General features: G+C 37.2%; 1 protein-coding gene and 1 pseudogene across 1 annotated transcript in view; one reads left to right on the forward strand and one right to left on the reverse strand.

Annotated features, from left to right (window-relative positions):
- Positions 1-22,714, forward strand: part of LOC149263227 (glycerophosphodiester phosphodiesterase GDPD6-like) — a 348,803-nt gene that overhangs the window by 31,626 nt on the left and 294,463 nt on the right. The gene's annotated exons all lie outside the window — the stretch shown is intronic.
- Positions 5,299-14,546, reverse strand: LOC149263228 (putative serine/threonine protein kinase IREH1; annotated as a pseudogene).

Below are 22,714 nucleotides of genomic sequence, written 5' to 3' on the forward strand. Positions count from 1 at the left end.
CAAGATTCCATCATTTTCTAATTCATAACCCTCAAACTTAGGTTCTTTTGACTTTTTACTATCAAGATTAGATCTCACCTTTAAATACCAGCTATCTTTTATAAGATGTTCTAGTACTCGTTGCCTTAAGTCTACTTTGATAGGTATGAGGGAGAATATTCGAAGTCTTCTGCTTAAAGCATCTGCCACTACATTCTCTTTTCCTTTAATATATGATATTCCAAAGTCATACTCACTTAAGAATTCACTTCATCGTCTTTGTCTAGCATTCAAGTCTCTTTGAGTAAACAAATACTGTAGACTTTGATGGTCGCTTTTAAGCATAAAGCTTCACCCTACTAGATAGTGTCTCCATATCTTTAAAGCTAGTACTACAGCGGTTAACTCTAAATCATGAGTGGCGTAGAGTTCTTCCTTGAGGCGTACGCTATTACTCTTCTATTCTGCATTAATACTACATCTAATCTTTGCTTGGATGCATCAATACATACAACAAAATCTTTGTCCATATTAGGGACTCGTAAGATTGGTGCACTGGTCAGCAGTCTTTTGAGTTCAGAGAATGCTTTATTACATTTCTCAGTCCATTCATACTTAACACCTTTACGGTGGAGGGTTGTAATTGGCTTTGCGATTTTGGAGAATCCTTCCACAAATCTTCGGTAGTAATTGGCTAAACGCATAAAGCTTCGCACTTCATGTGCATTTTTTGGTATTGGCCATTCCATGATTGCTTTTACCTTCTGAGGATTTACTGAGATTCCTTCACCAGATATGATATGACCTAAGTAATGAATCTTTTCTGAAAGAAAGAACACTTGGATAACTTTCCATATAACTGGTGTTTTTTGAGGGAGTATAATACTATCCGTAAATGGTGTTCATGCTCTTTCTCATTCTTGGAGTAGATGAGAATATCATCTAAGAAAACTTGTACAAATTGATCAAGATATTTGCGGAAAACGCTGTTCATAAGGTTCATGAATATTGCTCGTGCATTAGTCAACCCAAATGGTACCACAGTAAATTCATAATGCCCAAAGCGTGTTCGAAACGCAGTTTTAGAAATATCGCTTTCCGAAATCCTTAGTTGATGATAGCTTGATTGTAGATCAATTTTTGAAAAGACAACATCTCCTTTCATTTGGTCGAAGAGGTCATCAATTTGAGACATTGGATACCGATTTTTTTACTGTAGCTCGATTCAAGTCTTAGTAATCTATGCATAACCATAAGGAACCATGTTTCTTCTTGACAAAAAATACAGGAGCACCCCAAGGTGAAATGTTGGGCCATAGGTGTTCTATATCCAATAGTTCCTTCAATTGAATTTGCAACTCTTGAAGTTCTGGTGCTGTCATTCTATAAGGTGTTTTAGAGATTGGTTGAGTACTAGGTTTCAATTTTATTGTGAGATCTAGCTTTCTTTCGGGAGGTAATCTTGGTAGTTCCTTTGGAAATACATCCGGAAATTCGGCTAACACCGGATATTATTCTAAGGATGGTCCTTTTTCCTTACTTACTTCTTGAACTGCATATGCCTGCATGTACCGTAAAGATACTTTTCTCTTGATACCTTGAATTTCGATTGTCTCTCCTTCATCATTTATACCGAGAATTCTTTTCCCATAACAGTCTACCCAAGCTTGATGAGCTTTTAACCAATCCATACCTATGACGAGGTCATAAGTTCCTAGGGCTATGCCATAAACTTTTAATTTAGTCGAACAAACCCCTAGATCAATTTTGCATTCTTCCACACTTAAGTCTACGGATTGGAGTTCTCATGAGGCCATTTCTACCTGTCTGAAATCATTTTGTTTGCGAGCTGCCAACCCACATTTATTTAATGCATATGGTGAAATGAAACTATTTGTGGCACTAGTATCAAATAAGATTTTGAATTTTATACCATTAATAATACCTGAGGATTCCACTACAGTGGATTGATGTGCTGCCTGATTGTTGTCGACTACTGCATGGATTCTATGATTGCCTTGGGTATTTGGTGCTGGTTCTTTTCCTGTTCTATGCAATATACTTGATGAAGCTTCTGGACAATCACGTTGAAAATGTGGTCCTTCACATCCCCAACAATTAACCTGGGTCGGTCCTCTTGAATCATAATGTGAGTTTCTAGATAAAGAGCTTCGCCTCTCATGCCGCTTCCTCTCGTATTTCTTCCTCTCTTAGTAGTTCCACGAGATTTCCATGGACTTGTGTTTGATGATTCAACGGCTATAGTATTAACTGCCATGGGAGATCTTGCTCCTACTCCTCTTGGGGTAAATCTATTACCATAAGGCAGTGGTCTTGAGCTACTTCCCCTAAAGAGGTTTTAGGGAGTTTTTCCTGGAAACCCTGATTGTGGAGGTTCTGTTGGCCCGACATCCTTTTGATTCCTAGATGCTCTTCCGCATAACGACCACATTCTACCGCCTTGGCTACTGAAGATGGCTTCCACATCTTAACCAAGGCCTTGATGTGAGGGTTTAACCCAAATTTGAAGCGTTCAACTTGACGTTTATCAGAATCTAAGTAGTGAATGTATTTCACAAGCTCCATAAACCTTATTTCATATTCTTCCATTGTTTTATTACCTTGGATTAATGTATGAAAGGCCCCGACTTGTTGTTCTTGAAAATATGGAGGTAAATACTTAGCGCAGAATCTTTCTTCAAACAATTCCCAAGGGACATTATCCGTTGTGAGGTGTAGTTGTTTTTCCAAATTTCCCCACCAAATCAAGGCACTTTCCTTTAATTGAAATATGACAATTTTTGTTTTTGAAGAAGAAGAATACTCTCTTAGTGTAAAACATCTGTTCATTCCTTCTAACCATACCTCAACACGTTCTCCAGCTCGTTTGCCAAAAAATTCAAGGAGTTTAATTTTCTGTAGCTCCCTAGAAATATCTTCCTTTGATTGTCTATACTCAAATTTTTTTGGTTCCGCTGGATTTGTTTCTATGGGTTGAGGTTGCTCTTCTTTGGTTTTAGCCATTGTCGACCCTTTTAATGTTTCCATTATGGCTTCCAATGAGTGCATTATTACTATCAACTCCGGTGCTGGAGCGATTGGCGTTGATGATGGTCTTGATGGTGGCGATGATGGCGGTGGTGATGGAGATGGTGATGACGACGGTGGTTGTGTTAGTGATGGCGATGCTGCTCAATCACGTCGTCGTCATTGATATGTCCTTACCATCGTAGCTTTTCCTGTACAGATGATTATAATTATGAGAATCTGAGGTATACTTTTAGATTTAATATGTATAATTTTGCAAATTCAAGCTCATAAATGGGTATAGTTTTTTTTGCTATTTTTACTTGCTAGGCAGGTCTTACTGGTACCGAGGTCAAGGAGGGTGGTCTCGCGACCTCCTTGTCCTAATGCAGGGTATTCTATCCTTATGCGCAATAATACTTATTCTAATGCATGGGTTTGTAACTAGACACTTTAATCTATGTAATAAACTAAATTTCTTTCAACTAGCATTTATTAATCAATTCAAAATTATACTATGTTACAATGATTATAATAATGAAATCTAATTTGAATATAATGCTCCTACATTTACATAACATAATTATTGAGAATGATTTTTTTTTTTTACGATCTGGTATATAACTTAAATGAATATTAACATCATAACCTGGCATGATTATTATTTTTAGAATACATTTAATTGATGAATTTAATAATTCCATTTTAAACTTTATTAAATCAATAATTAAAATATGTAAAAATATTTAATAAATTTAAATGAAACTTATAATTCAAAAAATAAGTTCTAACAAACGACAAATAAATAAAATACTCAAAATAATAAAACAAACATAAAAGCTTATTATAATGAAATTTATTTATACTGTTTTTTTTTAATATATTTTAGTTCATGACATATTAATAAATTGTATCTGCTAGAATTTGTCCATAATAAATTCCGTCAATCAAGAAAATTTGATAAATAATATATGACATGGGTCTGCCAACTTCATAAATAAATATAAAAACTTTGGTTTAGATGTATTTGAACATAGTAAGCGATTGGCTGAAGTCATGAAGTCCAAAACCCACCCACGCCTATTACCTAACATATCCCTCTGCGTGGATAATAATCTACACCGCTGTCACTATAATAATATAAAAATAAGTGGGAGGCTTTGCGTGGCATTGAATATATGTATGGATTTAAAATTTAACTGGACACGACTAATACCTTGCTGTCACGACTAATACCGTGCTGTTGGTTTATACCCAAATCGTATTAATCCTAATCCTTTCATTTTATTTATATGTTCTCATTTGGATTTTTTTTTTGTGATTACTATGACGGCAATAGCGATGGCGAATTCAATGAACTGTAGTAGCATTGTAAAAGCTACCGCATATTATAGCCTGGAGTCTGAGTGGCAGTCCCAGAATCTGATCCGAGAGCTTATGGACTGGACCCTTTCATGGACTCGATTACCAGAATCAATTAGAGATTGTTAGGCGGGTTTCTCATTTAAATCATACGAAAACATTTAAAATCAAAATCATGCGGTTATGAAATATGAAAATTAGCATCCTAGAAATGAAGGTGTCGAGAAGCGAACGTACTGTTTTATGAATAAAGGTGGTTGTGGGTTTCTCCGACTTCATAATCGAGAATATATGTATTTAGCGGAAACTTTGAAAATGTTATCAATCATCGGATTCATTAATAATGGCAGGGTTTTCCTCGATAGGAAACTGGTCCTTCAGAAAATTAAGAGTCGAAAAGTCTTCTAAGTCGTTGTATATTCGTTTCATATTGGAAGATTAAACAGAGCTCGGCCCTAACGAAATTTCTGGCTTATTATAAAAACTCATCCAGGCAAATTATTTCGGTGAGTAATAGCAACGTCAATTGACAAAACCATGGTTTTTGCACAATTCATTACCCCAAAATTTGACATTCGTAATTTCGTCCTCTCTTACTCAAAATCGCTGAATGAATTCATGGGAAAGTTTACCTATACTGAATTTGAGCTATAAACTCGTGGCTATGGATGTGCACACAACTTTGAGGATATATATAAAAGAAAAACAACCCGTGGTTGCAATTAAGGGTTTCAATGTACAGGTTAGTCTAATGTAGGCCCTAGAGTGGAAATGCATATACAAGAATTAAGAATTTATGCAGAGTGGGCATGAAATGATAACCATGTTGGTTATGTCAATTCTACTACAATTTTTTTTTTTATAATTCACTGAGATTTTTAACAGAGGTTGCAGTTGAGTTTCATACTAACTCTATACTATAAGGAGAGCCTAGAAGGTCCGGAAGAGTTCGAAACCGGGCTCTGATACCAAATGTAAAGACCTTAAATTCAAATGTAAAGAAGTTAAATTCAAATATCAGAATATGTAATTTTAAGCAAAATTTAAATAATTAAATATTGAATACCAACCTGTCTGCTCTGCTGCGAAGCTCCACTGTAATTGTTCTGCTGTAATTTTTGTCCTGGCTGCAAATGTCTGCGCTGGCTACATTACCAAAATGGCCAAAACCACCCTGCCGAACTGGGTACAACCTGGGTACACAGTGTTAGAATGCTTTCCAATCGAAGCAATCTGATCCCCGTGCCCAAAAACTCCAGTACAATCAAGACTAAGGAGTATCTGTATCTGTGTTAAAATTGTTCTCTGTTTTTCCTCCCCCCTCCGAGATTTCCTTCCTCCTTTTATATTCTCATCCACCACCTTCCTCCCATCTCCGTGTCAATATTTGTTACGTGTAACTTTTATGAAATCAAATCTCATTTGATTTCGTTGATTTTATGTGGATACGTAGATCTAATGTAATAAAGTTTATTTATTATTTTAATGAATTAATTTGATTTATTTAATTTATAATTTTAATTAGTTTATATTATTATTTTATTAATTTTAAATTTTAAATTTTAATTTGTAAATTAAAATTAACATTTTCTGTTGGTTTTAAGGATTTATCATATATATGATACTCTGGTGAGGTGTTAATTCATTACCTTAATTTATATCTCGTCCTGTAGTAACTAGCTTATATATAATAGTGCAATACATGCAGGTCCATGCATACGTAGCTATCGTATGGAGGTCTCGTATGTATGCTAATACTCTTATTTTATTTATAGGTGGGTCATTACATGCTAGATGTGAAGTTGCCCCATTCTTCTGGTAGTGCATTGAGCACTATGATAGTCATTTCCTTGTCAAACATTATTTCTCCCAACTCTTGGAGTTGGTCTCTTATTTCTGACACCCTCATCAAGTATGAGGATATTCCTTCTTCTTTTGATATCTTCATCTTGTAGAGCTTGAGCTTCTTCTTTCGGCGTTTTGACAATTAAATGTTGTCAAGTGAAGATACTCGTAGATGATGAAATCTTCAACTTGATGCCTTCTTGATTTTGATGATAATGTAGATAATAGAAGATGTCGTTTTGGTGAAGATGTCTTTTTTCAAAAGTGAACCTTGGCTCAAAGGGAGATCACATTGATTCCTTGATGATGATGACAATTCTTTTTCTTGATTTTCTTCCTTCAAGACAATGCTAGTTAAACTTGTTTCACAACCTCAAATTTCGGCTTGATGTAGCAGTTCTACAATTTCGTCCTTTTTTGCAATAACCCTAGTTCACATGTGTGGCTAGAAGATGGACAAATTTGCTTCCTTTCTACTTTGCTTGATTTGACTTCTTTTTCTTGTTATTTCAGCTTGCAAAGGACACCTTTCTTGGCTCATAACTTGATCCTTGATGGTGGCTGCAATTCAATACTTGCTGCTGCAGAAGGATGTCTTAATACTTCGCACATGTGGAGAATATAGCCCCAAAAAATAGACCAGAACTCTTCCTTCCTCGTGATAATGATTGTAGAGTGTGTAAGTTTCCCAAGAACGCTTCAAGTGTGGAACCCTTCTTTGGATGAGCTAGGGTTTTGAGGTCTTCTTTGGTGCTCTAAATTATTCCCTTTCAATATGATGAGAGGGTTAGTCCTTCTTGATGATTGATGCTCTTGATGTTTCCAAGGTTATCTCTTTATACGTCGGCCCCAGAGTATCCTTCTTCCTATTGCCCACCCTTGATGTAGTCACCTTAGCTCTGACACCATGTTGAAAAATCTAGGGGGAAACAAGTGTAGGTGATTTCTCTTACTTTGATCACTGCTTGTGATGTATTTTTACTTTACTGGATTAACTTCTTCTTTCCTTTGTTATTATTAGTGTTCTCTATCATCAAACAACTACCAAATCATAAAGAACAATGAGATAATAGGACACAAGATATAGGTGATCAGCCAGGGCCAAAACCTCTCCGATTGAGAGGAAAACCCACCAGAATCCTTTTCTTCTTATAGAACTCCAATTGACGAATTCCAAGACCTATGAACCTTGACCAAGATCCTCCAAGACCAAGTCATCCTTCCTTCTTGATAAGCTTTCTTTCCAACAACAAACTTCAACCTTCCGACAACTTTGACCCTAGCAACAATTTTAGCAACTTCGACCTTGCAGCTTCAGCGACTTCGACCTTGCAGCTTTAGCAATTTCGACCTTGCAACTTTAGCAACTTTGACCTAGTAGCTTCACAGTTTCGATCTAGAGGTAGCTTCACAACTTCGACCTTGCAACTTCACAACTTTGACCTTGCATCTTCATAGCTTCTATGCAGCTTCACAACTTCGACTTTGCAGCTTCACAACTTCAACCTGGTAGCTTCACAGCTTTGATGCAGCTTCACAGTTTCGATGTAGCTTCAGAATTTCGTCTAGCCCAGAAACTGTAGAAACCCTAACAAAAGAGAGAGAGAGAGAGGCCCAAAACTTTGATCTTATTCTTCTTATTCTTCTTCGTCCTTTTCCAGCTTCTATCTTGAGGAGATCGAACTTGCTTGAGAGTGTGTCCAAATGAGGTTGAGTTCCTTCTTATTTATAGGCTTGTGAGGGGTACGAATTGCTATCTTTAGGCTGTCTGGTCCCTTCATGTAGGGCGACTTGATCTTTGCACCATGACGAGGACTTGAAGGGTCTTTTGACTCAAGTAAATTTTGTTTACAATATGTAACATGCCCAAAAGAGTATTTGATACATGAAATGACTCAATTGACTTGTAGAGTCAATGACAAGCCCTAGAAGCACTCAATGGGTGCTTGACCTAAAAACAAATCTCCCTTGAGCATGGAATCCGTGCCTCAAGAATAACAATAATAAATATATTTTTCTCTTTTCATTAAATACATAAAATCATGATTACATATGTCATTCTGAAGATTGAACCTAGTTACATATTTCAACAACACTTGAATCTTGATGATCTCCATTGCCTCTTTTTGCGCTGCTACATTGTTGGATTTTTTGTAGTTTTTGCTCCTTTTTAAGATTATGCATTACTAGATGTTTGATTATCATTAGCTCCATTAAGTTCCCATTGTCCATCACAATTTCTCTTCATCCCAATTCTCAAAGCATTATGATTCCATGATATATGATACTTAGAAAATGGGTGTCTCTTCACCTTTGCTGCTCCTTTAGCACTAAGTCTTTGGTCGAGATCCTTCGTAAGAAGCTTATCAATCAAGTTCATTGCTTCATATGACATTTCTTTAGGGGTGTTGACCACTACGTGTCAACGACCCATAACAGTACACCCCCTTTTTCGCAAAAGAGATAGAGTGCCTGATCGATGTGTTCCTGCCATCTAGCTATCATCGTCAACCTGAGGATCATGTTATAATGTAAACCCATTCTGCATATGTATAATGTAAATAATCTCAGCAGATCTGTGTCGTTTATGTAATTACCTAGGTAAACCTACTTTTCTGGTGACAATCTACATTCCGGAGGTTTTTTGTCTCACTGATCCATTCTCGGATGGTCTGTAGAGTTTTCCTTCAACCTTACCCCAAATCCGGAATAGATTTTGTCACTGGGATCTTAGGCGAGTCTTAGTGTTCTAGATCGAGTCTATGTAAACGTAATTGAGAATAATCCTAACTATTTGGTTAGGTTCTTTTATTACAAATTGCTTGGTCTGTTGGATTATATTTGTGTCGCAGAAATGGGTAGTCTGTGAGCGTCTATCACAAATGGGTTTCCCCCTTGAGATGTAAAAAATGTGAAAATCATGATGTAAAGTGTCCTGAGGGTTGGAAAAATAATTTATCCCCTCATAGGTTAATTAATTAAATTTTCTGGCCAAAATTAATTAAAATCCTAAGCCAGAAATTTGATTAATTTTAGGTCCTAGGTAAATTTAAATTCTCCAAAGGCAAAATTCATTGGTCCTTAAAAAATTAAAGTTTAAGAGGTCTAGGGACTAAGGTAAATTAATTATTTTGCTAAATTTTAAGCCTTTGGTCCCTGGGGTTAAGTCAAAGTCAAAATTTTGAGGAAATTAATTCAAAAATTTAATTTTTGAATTAATTAAAATGCATTTAATTGAAAAATTCGAATTTCCTCAATAATTTAAAATTTCGACGGATGAGATTAAAAGAAATTTTGATCTTCATCAACGGTCGAGATTGCTTTGACAAGGATCACTCGAATTAGCCGTTGGAGGATTTATCTTTAAATAGGAGGTCATTTGTCAATCAGTTTATCTAATCTCTAGATTGTGTACTAAGCGAAAAGCTCCCTTGTAATCTTTTTATGAGCAATAAAAAAAGACTTTGGGGTTAAATCTTTGCTGGTGTTACTCTTCGTAGAAATACTGTAAGATGTGTCATTTTCATGCATAGATTTCTTTTTAGCTAGTGATCATAGCTTTCTGAAGAGCGATTTGAGTACAGGTATCATGCTCATCGTTGGGGTTTGAATGATAATTTAAGTTTTGAATATAATAGTAGGTATCTCTATTTATCTGAATTTTATTATTGTTTTCTCGCTCTATGTTGATGGTTAAATTGAGTTTTGCAGGAAATCCTTGATTATTAGATCATCGGGCGTTTTGGGAAGTTCTCGGCTGAACCAGCCAACTCCCGATCCGTGTTTTCTGAAGAGCCCAACTTGATTTGATCCTGGGTTCATCATAAGATTTTTTTGTATGGGTGACGCATGAAGGGTTTTGAGCTCAGTACCTCCTTTAAAATTTGATTTTTTTTTTTTTTTGGTGCTAAATCGATAGATCTGGTTGTTGAAATCCTCAGATTATTAGATATGGGAGCGGAGTCGGATTCACACTCCCTAGATCTGATAGATCTGCCATTTATGTACATAGAACTGTATTTTTTTTTTTTTGCTTTTCTGACTTGGGTTTTTTTGGGATTTTGTATATATCGTTTGGGTGTTTCTTGTTGTCTTGCAACTAGAAATTTGAAGCAGAAAACTGTGTAGAGTCCAGATCTAGGCCCTGGAGGGTAAGATTTGGATCTTTGGGGTTCATCAACAGTTGTTTTTCAGAGATATTATTCAGACATTTTGCAGTCTAGGTTTCAAATTTAAATTCAGATTTGAAAATTTTTAAGGGTTTTGCCGGTAAATCTTAAACAGATGTATATAATCTTAATCTGGTAAATTTATCTTCGGTTCTTGGGCTACAATTTCTCTGCTGCCTGGGGTTTCCTGAGCAGAAAATTTCGAATTCGTTTTTACTATCATTTTCTGGAAAATTTCGAAATTATTTTTCTTGTCCGCGTTTGGGTTTTAAATTTCTTTTTAGCTGGAAAATTTATAAGCATTTCTGGCCATCTGTTCGCTGTTTGGAGTTTCTGGGTTTGCTGTAAATTTTTGATTTTTTTTTAGAATACCTCTCTTTGCTTCTCTCTCCAGATCCTCAAACCCTTGCCGACAGCCATATCTGCGTTTCGAAATTTCATCCATCGCTCAGATTCTAGCCTGCACCTGTGCCAGCCCTGTCTGTGACCCTCTCAACTCCTCAACGTTGCTTCCTCATCTCCAAACCCTCGTTTCTGCTATCTCCTTCATTCGCTGCTTAAAACCCTTGCATTGCAGGTCCCTCTTTGCGTGATCCCATCCCTTCCACACATTCCGAGCTCGAAGCCTGCATCTATCCGTGCTGTCCGTCCCTCAACCTGTGAAAAGCCTCATCCATCGAGCTCGCCAAAACCTCCTCCATGCAGTCTCTAAACCAACGTGCTAACCCTCCTTCCTCCCTTGCGTTCTGCCCTTCCATCCTCACAAAAATCTAGCTCTGCTGCCATTGTATTACCTCCAGCTCCATTGCTTCCTCTTGTTCTCTGCATGAGCCCATTGCCTTCGCGCAATCTACCCTCGCTGCCCTCCATCGCTGTTAGCCTTCCGTCGAACCCATCATCTACTACGTGCTTAACCCTCCTCTCGCTGCCATCTCCCTTGCTACGTCTCTTCCCTCCGCCGTCCAGATTTGCACTGCAAAACAATAAAACTCATAAAGCGCTTCGATTTTGTTAGCTCGACTTTTTTTTTTTTTTTTTTATATTTCATTTGCTTAGGCTTAGTTTTATTTCACCGGATTTTATGTGACCTTTTTTTTGTTTTTTTTTTTCTTTATTTGACTTGTATATGTTTGTATATAGTTAGGGTTGGTTTAGATTTTAACACATTAGAATTTCTCACCTTTCATTTTTTTATTTATGATTTAAAACTTTTTTTTTTTTTTTTTTGTTTTCATTCATTAAAAATCATAAAAAATTAAAAAAAATCCTAAAAATTTAAAAAAACTAAAGATCTAAAACATTTAAATTCATTAAAAAAACATTTGAAAAATCTAAAATCTTAAAAAATCTAAAAAATCTTAAAAAAACATTAAAACATTAAAAAATTTCAAAAAAATCTTAAATTTTTTTGGTGATTTGAGAATTAAAAATGAAATAAATTAAGAGGTTTTTGCTTGAACATTAAAATTTTTAATGTGGCCTATGGCCCATTAAAAATTTCATTTTTTTAACCCTTTGATGTGTTCTCCTTATTTTTCACATCAAATTAAGTTCCTAAGGAATAATTAAACCTAAAGTTCCTTAGTGTTATTTGGTCATTAAATGCATTTTTATGATTTTCCTATGGTCAAAGTACGATAAATGTTTGAAGTTATATTAGAAATTTAAAAAAATCTAGATCTTGGTCATTATCGATAATCATTTTAAATCTGGAATCTCTTGCATGATACAGTTTTGGGCGTTTATATTGATTGTCATTATTCGTCACATATTGGAAAATTGTTCTGGATAACTTGTTTTACTTAATCCACGGTTGATTGAATATAAAAGGCATTGGTCTGTAGTCATTTCTATCTTGTGGTCGTGTCTTGGCTACATTAGTGTTTAATCTTTTCATCTAAGTTAATCGAGATTTGTTTACTTTCATTAAGTTGTCCATCATTAAATCTCCTAGAGCTCGTTTTCATAGGCTATCCTCATCCATTTGCCTAAGGACTACCCCCCTTGTCTTGCCTAGGAGAGAGTCTAAACAGAGTGAGTAAGGATCAAGAGTGAAAACCCTTACTCTGAGTGTTGTCGCGGTGCATAGACACTTTGTGCGACAACAAGGGGCAACGGGCCAGGGTATTTTGCGATTCAAACTATCTTCAAATATGGTCTGCGGATGTTTTGCATTTAAAAGTGGAATGTCTGTGAGTAGTTTAAAAAAAATGATGCTAACTGACCACCAACTTGTAGTTTCAACATGCCCAGTTCCCAAGAAGATATTTGGTGCCAAATAATCAAGGGTTCCAACAATCGAACGCTCTTGACGTCTTTCTCTTTGGTCAAAATGCTCAGTGGCACATAATGAATCTTCATCTTCTCCCAAAGGCACTGTACCCCTCACTGTTGGTCCATGCAAGTCATTAATGTTGTTTATAAGACCAACTTTTGAGAGTCCAAAGTCTGTCAGTTTAAGATGGCTGTCTTGGGAAATCAAGAGCTTGTGCACTACATGTAATGAATGCAAGTATTCCAACACAAGAACAACTTTAGCGATACAAACGTGTGCCATGTCTGTGGCCATGTAGCCTAGATCTCTCAACAATGAATTAAGATCGCCTTCATATAAGTACTCTGTTACCAAACACACCACAAAAGGATTGCAAATTGATATTAAAATGTTATGCTCTGCAAAAATATTTCCCATTGCACTCTTGCGAATCAGGTTTTCCTTTCTGAGAACCCTTACAACGAATAAATCCCCTGTAGTTCTTTTCTTTGCTAGAAACACTTGTCCAAAAGCTCCTCGGCCGATGGGTTTCAAAATCTCAAAATCATCCATAGAAGTCCTAGCTTGGGAAGCAGTATGGACAAGAATAACCCGTAGACTTTTAACAACAATGTCTTTTATTGGGCCATCTTCATCCTCAATGTTATTGGACATATTCACAAACATGCAAATACTTCTCCCACAACAATCTCTCTATTCGCCTTCCAAAAGTGTCAGTTGTGAGAGCTGCAACTTCACAGTGCTGGAAGACACATCAAAGATCTTTCAGACATGAAACCAAATATTTCAATTTCTAGTTTGCATTGGTTGCACAACAAGCAATATCTACATGTTCATTTATCTGAGGTAGATCCTCATATTTGCAAAGACTAGTCTTCTATGCTAGCAAAATGTTGATTTGACAGGCCCTTCGGGTAGTGAGTGGAGACCGAGGAATCATGCTACTCGTCAATGATGTTACTACTCCCTATTCAGATTTAGGCCCAAATCGAGTTCTACATGACAGGGTTGACAAACCCCTTGACTCATACCTGCCATCAATTTTTGGAAGGTAATCTAGCACTTCTTCAGAGCCTCAACAAGACCAATCACTGAGCTTGGGAAATGTCCTTCAGACTTCTTAGTTACACTCATATTGCATGCTTTTCCAACATCAAGACGTCCTCCTTCCATTGTCTAAGAGCTCTTTGGAGTGTATGACTCTATTATCTTTTCAAGAGTTTTTGCAATCCTTCTCAAGTGTACATCCACATATAAACCATTTAGGTCAAAAATATGCGGGTTCTCTTCTAAGTGAGATTTGAGCCTTTCTTCCTCACATATCCAATAAACAATTGCATAGGTTTTCTTTGAAAGGTTTTGCTGATTACCCCAATATCCCAAGTAGGTTCTACATTGATACACTAAAGATTGACTAGAATTCTCTTTAGGAAAAGGATGTTCCTCTGCTTTGGCATTTGCAATATTTCCAACTGATAATTTTTGTGGTTTAACTTCAAAAGATATTTCTTTTACAACAATGTTCCTCTTCTGGGTTGTATCACCCACAGAGAGAAACTTCTTCCAAGAGGAAAGACAGTCCTAGTTGTAAATGACTCAATGTTTTTTGTAGCACCTATTTCAGTAAGTACATGAGTGATATTCTGCTTAAATTCCTTCCAAGTAGTTGGATTCTTTCCATTTTTATTTGTTGCAGGTTTCTCCACATGTGGTGTAGCTGTACCCTGTAGATGAAATCTCGAAATGTTCCCATTTTCATCTAACCCATGCTCCTTGTGAAACTGCAATAATCTTGTAAGGATGGAAAACATGTGTGTATGAAGTTGCTTCAGTACACCCATAGGAAACTCTTGATGCCAGTCATTTAACCCTGCACGATTCCCTTGCATTGTTGAACCAAAACCAAGCGCTCTTTCCATTCAAAATGGGCTTCTATGGTCTTCTCAAGTATTTCAATCAAGTTCCCCACAAGAATTGCTAGATTGGAGTTTGATTTCTTATATATTCCCCCCGAGAACAACTAGCACTGTAATATCTCATGGATGGTGCACAATGCCTGGCCTACAATAAACCCTACGTTGAAGTATTGATTTCCCACCAGTGCATCGAAGTTGTTGCTAATGCTCATCCAGCTCTGCTTCATTAGACAAAAACATTTTCTGCTAGCATCACACGTCTAATGGGTTTCGTCCGTTGAGGAGCTTAGGGGCCATCTAAGAGTGCGAGAAGGGCGCATTTAGCCTCATGGGAAACAATGTATTTGTTAGAATTTCTCTGTTCCAGGTTGCGTGGCAGATTGCTCCATTCGAATAAGTTTTGAGAACAGGTAGGCAAACTCCTAACATTCACCCACGAAATTCTGAGGTTGGCGGCCATAGATACTGTCCCGCACAACATAAGGTCTTCTTTGCAAATAGTTGACCCATCTTGCTGCACAATATTCGCTTGAGCCCACAGTTCCTGATATAGCTCATATCCATGTGTATTTGTCAAATCAACTCCAGAAATACCAGCCTCGATGTCCCCAGAGACTTGCTTCTCCACATAGCTTTGTAGCATAAGAGCTTTTTTGTAGTACATCATACCTCGAACAGTTCTTGCTAGTATTTGGCCATGATATGAAACCCATAAATGCAACTCCAATGGACCATTGAAATTGTCTTGAAGCTCGGAATCTAGTGTAGCTTCTTCTCGACTGATACATTCTAGAAAATCTTTCCATTCATCTGGGAAAATCTTTTGAAGATAAAAGAGAATAGAAATTCCATCTTCAGTTTTCTTTCGGAATTCAGACATATTGTACATTACAGTCTCACTAAAAGGCACCATCTCTCGCATAGGCCTTGCTGGTGCTATTTGCATGAACAACGAGTTTGTAAAAATTCTAGCCAACGCCTTGCCTCAAGTTTTTTTTGGGATATTCACAGCATATTCCTCGATAGTAAGAAGCGAGTACAGCCTCTTGATTAGTTCCTTAATTCCAGGATCTTTAGGCCATTCCATCTTTGAGAAGAGGTGCCCTTCACGGAAAATTCATTCCAAAAGGATGAGAACCTTGCAACATAGAATTTGTTGGTCTCTATAGATGCCTGGTGGGGAAAACCATAGGTACTACTCCCAAAATTAAACTTTGTTACCTTGCACAAATTTGGTGGCCTTGTGCAAGCACCAATAAACTAGTCTCTATTCTTATGCTGTACTTTCTCCATAACAAATACTCCCTGGGAAGTATCTTGATCCTTGCAAGTATCTCTATATATGTCACCATAAAACTTCTGAGTGCAATCATCAACCAACAGTGATGTTGAATTATTTTTGGTTGAAAATGCTGGGCCATTTTGCTTCTTTCTGCCCCATATTTCTTCTCAACAAGTGCAACCTCTCCAAATCTTTCCTTGGTAGATTCTTCTTCCATATCTTTATCTGAATCATTATTTACCTTTGGGCTCACTTAAATTTCTGCTTTTTGTTTTTTAGCTGCTTTTTCATCTGCAAATCTGCAACTACTTCTTTTTTTTTCCGCCTCTGCCCATTCTTCAATCTGATCTACTATTCGTGTGAAATTCCTGTTAGATTTTTTAGTTCTGTTATAATCTTCAATTCTTTGAAATACTTCTGTGAACAATTTCTCCTACTGACTCGAAAGCATTTTCAAGTAAACCCTTCAGGCTGGTAGGAAAACTAGCTCTTATACCACTGTGATATCCCTTGATATTATTTGACTAAAAATTTCAGGAATTTACTTCGGAAAATACCCCATTAATTCTTTTTCCAGAAAACATAAGAAGTTACACAATTTTTGAACAATCGCAATTGCCAACAAATTAAATTAAATTTGCAATGTAAACCCATAAATTAAAAATGCTGCAACTCTGTCTTTATTTATTAATGGAATTTGTTTGGAGGAGAATTTAAATAAAAAAATCTTGAAATGGAACCTGGTGATTAAACCCCTGAAATTTGTGTGCTCCTAAACTTTGTGATAATTCGGCCCTTAGCTGGATTATTCGTTCTTTTGGCAATTCAACACTTCTTCTTGATGCGAATTTGGCCCACCAAATCAAATCAGTTCAGCCTTCCTTAAGCACAACATGTCTGTCCTTTCATGGGATGGATAAAGTGACACCTCGCTGGACCAATTCAACTCCTTGTAAGATCAATGATTAGCCAGGGTGGATTTACAACCATCGAAACTAACCACCACCAGCTAGGGTGGATTTAAAACCATTGAAACTAACCACCACCAGCTAGGGTGTGTATTTTAAAACTGAAACTATAAAACACCGATGGTTTCTCCCTCACAACATAAGCTACAAGAGCTGTCAGCATAGTTATAAAAAATATCAATACCTTAGTCATATCCTTTTCCTCAAATCACCCTTTTCTTTTATAACTATTTTCCCCTCTTAATACCATGGGTCATCCACATATCGTTGATTTCTCTTTATAACCCTTTCTAATTTAATTATTCATTTCACCTTTTAATGTTTCTTTTTCTCACTTAGTGAAAATGAACAATTAAATGGATTTAATTGGAAAGGGATATTGCATTTAAGCAAGAGAACGTCTCATATTTCATCTTCTCTTTCCTTTGGAGTGATGCTCATATTGGTGTTTTCATGCAATGGAATGTCAGCCTTGAGTGTTCCTCATTTGACACTCGTCCATGAATACAACTTGTCAAGAAAATAAGGACTCATTTGCACAATGCCCCTATCTTCGATTCATATTAGTCCTCACAACCCTGGATTCACCCTTAGTTCGCATTACCTCACTTTCCTTACAACCTTGGATTTCCCTTAGTTCACATTAGCTCTCTTACTTCCTCATATAAATTCATAACACCATTTGTTCTCTAGCATGACAACTTGATCGCCACAACTTCACGACCTCAATAACTTTATATTATGATAATGTGTTCTTTTTCATTAATATTCTAACTCCCTTTTAATGAAAAACTTCCTCTTCTTGTTCTACTTTGATCTTCAATTGTCATTTATTTGCTTGCTGGTGTTGTTGCTTGCTTCATGCATCATATTTGGCTTGCTGATGTTGTTGCTTGCTTCATGCTTCATTTCAATCCATCATGAAATTAGTTAATAGGTACATTTGCCACCCTTGTACCTATCCTAGTGGTCTTTTGCACAATTTGATCCCACAACCTTCCTATGCTTAAGAGGGAATCAACTCACATGATTACTTGCACCGTGTAATATCCCATTATTTATTAAATTAATTTTTCAGAAAAATTTTGATGATATTCTTCAAAATTGTAATGTTCCGAAAATTAATTTTGACAATTTTTTCGGAATATTTGCTTCCAAAATTTATACCACGAATCTTTTCATTTAAAACCCAATCAATTTCACAATTTACATCATGAAGTTATCAACAAAACAATAGATTTGGCATTATGAAAAGTCCAGAAATGCTGCAACTCAAATCTAATACAAAGGATAGTAGCAAACCTAGCTTTATTTTATTAGCTGGAAGATGAATACATGCCAATACAAATGATCAATAACTGAGCTGGAAAATATCTGAGATGACATCCAGACAGTTGCTGCAATACTGATCCTGGCCTCCCAAAACTGTAACTAGAACCAATAGATGCACCAGTGAATTTTGAATGAATTCACCAAGGGATGAGATGGGTTTTCGTCTAATCTGACCAAGATATCCAAGGGTTTTCATCCTAAGGCTCTCTGAAACTGAAAACCAAGTTCTCAATAGAACTCTCGAAGAGAAAATATCAAATCCAAGATGCCCAAATGACTTGCTTTCTCCCTCTTTTGAAGACTTGATGGATCCCTCTCCAACCTTCTAGAAGCACTTTTATTTTTATTATTTTATTCCCACTCTAGAAGTTTCTTCCTTAATTTTAATTTTTATTTAAGTGACATTTTATTTTATTTTAGTTTAGTCAATTTTAATCCTGGAAAATGGTAAATTTGCTACTACAATCTCTTCAACCACTAAATTTTTTGAAAATGGTAGCGAATAAGGTCTTCTTGACTTGTGCCTTAGTCAAGAAAGACCACGAGGTGTCTTCCTTTTGTCAAGTACGAGTTCGTGGAGATGAACGAGTTAGTAGATTCATGCATGGAGTTGGAGGGTCAGTTAACTGGGTCTCCAAGTGGCAGTTCGAATTTGGGATAAGACAAGTTGGGAGCTTTAGTTTAGATTGAGGCAAGGATGAGTTATAAACTCCAAGTTATGATTGGAGAGAGTTCAGTTCGAACTCAGTTAACCAAGTCAATCACAACTGTAGTTCCAAATTTGTAATTGTCTAATTATAATTTTCTAATTATAGCATGGATCAAATTGTTAAAAGGAGGATGAAGGCACAAAATTCAACAATTGTTGTGTTCAAGGTTGTGAGACAAGACAATAGCTCACGAGTTTGTGAGAGGGTGCACCAGTTTGTGTGTGAGAGAGATTCTTGCTGTGGGTGCGTACTTTGGAGGAGCCAATATGCAGAGCATAGAGAGAATTCCTTGCTGCCAGATTGTGCTAGGTGTTAGGGGCTGTGTCCTAAAGTATAGGAGGCCCTTAGCACTAGAGAATAGGAGGTTGTGCACAGAGAATTCAGGCCAGCCAAAGAAGGCCTGTGCGCAGAGAATTCGGGCCAACCAAAGGAGGCCTGTGCACAGTGAATTCGGGCCAATAGTGCTAAGTGGAGACCTATGCACAAGGAAAGTGGGCCAGGCAGGCCGCTAGCAAGGAGGAGCTGGGTCAAGGTTGTTACAGGGTGTTTCAAGCTATTGTAAGCAGTGAGAACAATGAGTTTTCTAGTGAAACAAATTGCCATGTAAAGAGATCTAATTGCTCTAACTCTATCAATAAAATCTACAACAAGTAGAGGGTTTTCCCAGTTGGGTTTCCCTAGAAAAATATTGTGTTATTGTGTGACTGTATTTTATATCTGTTTCTATTCCGCTGCTTATTTAGAGTAGAGAAATTATGTGTCTTGGTGAATTGAAGTTAGTTTCAGTTGTTCATTCAAGCTGTTGCAAAATTTCAAGGAAAATTTAACATGGTATCAAAGTAGAAATCAACATAAAGACCAACACACAAAGATCAGTTTGTGAAGACTAGAGATCAGTTTGTAAAAGAACAGAGATCAGTTTGTGAAGGACAAAGATCAATTTGTGAGTTTTTGAAGAGCAGAGCAGAACAATTCCTTGGATAATAGTATGGCATTCCTAGGACTGAGGTCAGATCACAGTCTAGAGGGAGCCTCAAATTTCTGTGCATGGAAGGAGCGAATCACAATAGTGTTGGAAGATAATGGGGTGGGAGAGTTTGTCAAGAACGCGATACCGCCACCACAAGATCCCCAACAGTTGGCCCAACATACTAAGAATGATACCAAGGTGAAGAGGATCATTCTAGAGGGGGTCAGAGACCATATTATTCCTCATCTCTATGAGAAGAAGACAACATATGAGATGTTTCAAGCCATCTTACAATTGTTTCAGGGTTCCAGTGATGCTAGGAAGCTTGCTCTCAAAGAGAAGCTAAGAAGTATTCAAATGAGCAAAGATGAGCCCATCGTCACATATCTTTCAAAGTTCACTCAGGTTCGAGATGAGCTAGGTGGTGTGGGTGTGACTGTACCAGAGAGTGACCTGGTGAGTTTTGCATTACTAGGACTTCATAAGTCTTGGTATAGCTTCCAGGATGCAGTAAGTGGTAGAGAAAATTTTCCTAGTTGGGAAAGGCTATGGGGTGACTGTGTTCAGGAAGAAATCCAGAGAGGGACTAGAGATGGTAGATCAACAAAGATAGAGGATGAGGAGAACCTTGCCTTGGCAGGCAAAGCCAAGGGCAAAAAGGGCCAAGGAGAGGCCGAGTCCAGTCCGAAGGGTAAGAAGAAGAAGAAGGATCTAAGCAAGATCAAGTGCTTCCATTGCCATGAGTTTGGACACTATGCCACTAAGTGTCCTAATCGGAAGAAGGATTCCAGGAAGGATCATGTAGCTGCATCAACGGAGGTAGATGCATTTTCTGCCCAGTTTGAGAAAGATTTCTCATTGATAGCTTGCATGGCAAGCTCAGCAGACAATAGTGTATGGCATATTGATTCAAGAGCTTCCTTCCACATGATCGGGAACAAGAAGAATTTCAACCACTTGAAGGAGAAGGACATGCAGTTTTAGATTGAGCTAGGAGATGATGGCATGTATGCAGCTAGAGGAGTTGGTACTACCAGTTTTTAGAGGGAGTCAGGTAATCCTATTAACCTTAGAGATGTCCTCTATGTTCCAGGATTAAAGAAGAATCTTGTCTCAGTAGCTACCCTTGAGGACAAGGGTGATGATGTCATCTTCAACAGAGGTAAGGCTTATCTCTAACACTTAGCTTCTGGATGTAAGAAGTGTTAGTTTTTGTATCATCAAAGGTGTTCTAGTCTCAAAACTTTGTGGAGAGGCTAAAACACAGGAGTTCTCCATAACCTATAAATTGTTTATGGAAATTCTACTTAGAAGTGTCTCAATTAGATAATTAGCCTATTTTTAAATATTTCCTAAGTCTAAACTTAGGAAAAGGGGTTAATTAATCATAATTAATTGAGATAAGGTGTGAATCATCTAGAAACTCACCCAGATGGATCCAAAAATGATCTCAGCCATTGACTATGTTTTAATCTTGGCTATTGGAGTCCCAACAAGAGATTATAAGTGGAGGTCGATGGGTGTATGGAGAACACACCAGTTTAGATACTCAGTGATTTGGGCAGTTTGATTTTCCAATGCAGGCGATTCAATGGGAGAAATTTAGCTAGTAGATTGAGTAGTAGGTGGCAGAGGGGCAACATAGTAGATTTTTGGAGGAGATTTCCAGTCCCAAAAGAGTTAGCTGGGAGAGGGACGAGTTTTCCTCAAGGAACTGTGCAAAGGGTTTCTGGCGAGATTTCGATTCAGCTAGAGGAGGAGTCGGTTCAGTTGCTGAAGGCCATAATATACTCCAGGAGGCCAAGCGAGTCACTTTCCAAGACAGAGATAAGCAGAGATGCAAGATTCAGTGAGTTTCGAAGGAAAAGTAGATAGAGATTGCGCAAGCACTGCGCAGAGGCTCATGCAGGGGCAAGACGTACAACCCAGTTTGGCTAGATTTCAGAGCAGGATCAGTTGGTGTGTTGAGGTATTTGCCTCACAAATATTTTACTAGTATTTCTCTCAGGAAGATCGCTAGTTTGGCGACATTATTGTGCTTAGGAATTTTGCTGCTGCATAATAATAAAAACCCTAATTGTTGCACCGGTTTTCCCACATTGAGTTTTTCCGGGGACATTTGTCCAAAAATAACTATGTTAATTTTATATGTGTGCTAGCATATTTATCAGTTTCCAACATTTTATTTTCTGCAGTATTTTTGTGAAGATTGTAGTGTGTTTATTTCATTGTTGCTGTAGCAATAAATTGCTAATTTAATTAACAGTTAGAAGAAATAATACCAGTTGTTGCAATAGGATTTCAGTAGTGAAATTTTCACAAGAAGCAAACATATGTGAGGATGAAGAATCTCTACAGGTTTCCAGTAGAGACAGACATAGTCTTGAGTAGCAAGGTAGGAAGTGCACATAGTAGAGAAGTGATGGTTGAGGAGGGCATAGCTTTGAGGGAGTCCTTAGAGCAAGAGTAGATTAGAGTACTTGAGAAGAAGCTACTCAAGATAGACTCTAAGCTAGTATCTCAGTTTGAGTCCCAACTAGTTGGTTGTTGGGTTGTCCGGTATGATGATGAGGACCATAACCCAAGGTGAGTGGAGGTAGTCACTCAATCAGTGACTCCTACCATAGGGAGAGTTCAAGCCAAGTTAGCAAAAAATTTGTTTAAGGGAGACCAGAAGAGAGTTGAATCTTCAAGTATCACCTTCAGCCAGAGGAAGCAACCATAGAGATACACGGGGTACATGGTGTTGGAAAATGCAATATGTCAGCTATTAATTCATATTTTCCTTGTTCCTTAATACTTGCTTGTGAATCTTATTTATCCTCTTGTGTTTCTTTATTAGATCTTTTCATTAAACAAATATCAAGATCAAAATAGTT

The sequence above is a fragment of the Pinus tabuliformis genome, chromosome 6 (assembly GCF_031772625.1).
Source record: "Pinus tabuliformis cultivar Carrire ecotype Pingquan chromosome 6, CPIR1, whole genome shotgun sequence".
NCBI classification, from domain to species: Eukaryota; Viridiplantae; Streptophyta; class Pinopsida; order Pinales; family Pinaceae; genus Pinus; species Pinus tabuliformis.